Genomic DNA, 2,202 nt, shown 5'->3' with positions numbered 1-2,202 from the left:
CTACTTGTCCCTTTGGTGCCAGGTAGTGAGATGACCAAATATGGCAGCAGTATTTTGTTTTTATTTAAATTCTATTTCTCTTTCCTTCTATTGGCTGGCGTTACTTTGAGTGATAGCATTTGGAGCATATAGGTACACAAATTAGTTTTGTTCAGTGCCAGGAATTACTGTGGCAATGTTTGTTATGATAGTGAGGGCCTGGCACCTCCCGCAACAATAAAGTTAGAAAAGCCACATCAAAATAAGACACACATTGACAAAACCAAAAGATTGACCACAGATGTAGGATTGGTTGGCTTTGCCTGACCTTGTTTGTTTTTTGTGTTTCCCATAATCTTGTTGAAGAGGGTTACACTTGTTTCCCATTATGAATATTTTGCAAATACTAGGTACTAGGATGCATCAACACAGTTTCCTAAATGATGCTTAAAATAAATAGTACGTATAATTTCACAGTAAGTTAGCAAAAAAAATTTTTCCTACTTGCATTTGTTCCTGAATATTTTATTTTGAAAGCAAAGAATCCTCAATGTTGCTTACAAACTTGTTAAACATTTGCATCTAATCAGAGTGTTCTGGGAGCATTATAAGTAGTCTCATTGTTAGACCTTTCAAACGTGTCTTTTTTTTTTTCCTCTTTTTTACTGGATCCACTGTCAGTAGTGCAGTGTGACCTTACAACGTTTATTTAGATTGCTCACCCTAGTAATGCCAAAACCCAGCCTTCCAACACACCATCTACAAACACCCTTCCCCTCTCTTCACCAATTACACGCAACCATACAATCCCCACATTACACTCCACCACATATGTTACCTCTTCCAGTCATCACAACTAACACTAACTCCCCTAACACACATCCATCACCTCTTACACACCTCGTACATTAATCTCCAAAACACATCAACACCCCATCTAACACACTCACCAGCACTATTTCACATACAAATCCCTCTCCAAAAACAACTACATCAATATCCCCTCTCACTACTCCACAAAAACAATACAGACCACACACATCAGCACATCAAATCAACACAAACTTTCATTACACTTATCGTCACACCCACTCCCACCCTCAGGACTACACAAAGAATACAAATCCCATCCTATCTTTACCCCTACTTTCTCACTCTTCACAAACACCTACCACAAGCACCCCAACCCAGCAACTTTCATTCACTCGCCTCTCCTACATTGCACAATTTAGAGCCTTACATCAAGATCCACATGCTCCTCCACCACCCCTAACCCATACTCCATCCACACTAAACAAACGCAAACAAAATAAACAACATGCCACTCTTAGCAACCTCGCATCCCCTTTTCTATTACATAATAAGACTACCCTACAAAAAACAGTACACTCTTCATGGCTCTCTCAGCCACCAAGTTCACCACCCACACACACAGACCCAACAAAATGCCTCCTTAACCTGCTGGAAGAGGAACACTATATTGAAAAGCAAGACTATTGTGAGCCTCAAACAGTTATCACAACTAGCAACACTCCTGCTTCACGCTCATATTATACTACTTACCCTTCTCCTAAACAAAACAACACTACCACTAACACACCTTTTCTAAACTGCCAGCTCATAAATGCTCGATCACTCTAAAAAAACAAGCACCACATCTACGACCTGCTCACAGACACACAACCTGACTTACTATTCATAACGGAATCCTGGTTGGGAGATGACATGGCCCCAGTGTTGCACGAAGCCGTTCCTCCGGGCTATCAAACCATCACACAAAACCGTATAGGCGAGAGGAGGTGGACTAGCTATTATATTCAAACAGGCAATGAACCTCAGTAAAACAGACAACATCTCCATACAAGGTTTGAAGCCCTCCTCACCAGATGCCACCCTACTCCAACTTCCTCCTGTAACTTTCTCCTCCTTTACAGACCTCCACCTAACAACTCCACATTCCCAGATGCTTTTCTAGATACAGTCTCAAACCTTATTACACTATACTCCAACCTATGCATTCTTGGGGATCTAAACATTTGGTTTGACAAACCCAATATGTCCCATCCAAAAGCTATCACCACTGGCCTAGTCGCATTGAACCTACATCAGATTGTACACAATCCCACACACATCGCCGGACACATCCTAGATGTCATTTTTGCTAAGCCTGAATTAGTTACCGTTCATACCATCACACCAATCACTTGGTCAGACCACCATTTG

Source organism: Pleurodeles waltl, chromosome 11 (genome assembly GCF_031143425.1).
Source record: "Pleurodeles waltl isolate 20211129_DDA chromosome 11, aPleWal1.hap1.20221129, whole genome shotgun sequence".
In the NCBI taxonomy this organism is placed as follows: Eukaryota; Metazoa; Chordata; class Amphibia; order Caudata; family Salamandridae; genus Pleurodeles; species Pleurodeles waltl.
This window is presented reverse-complemented; position numbering follows the sequence as displayed.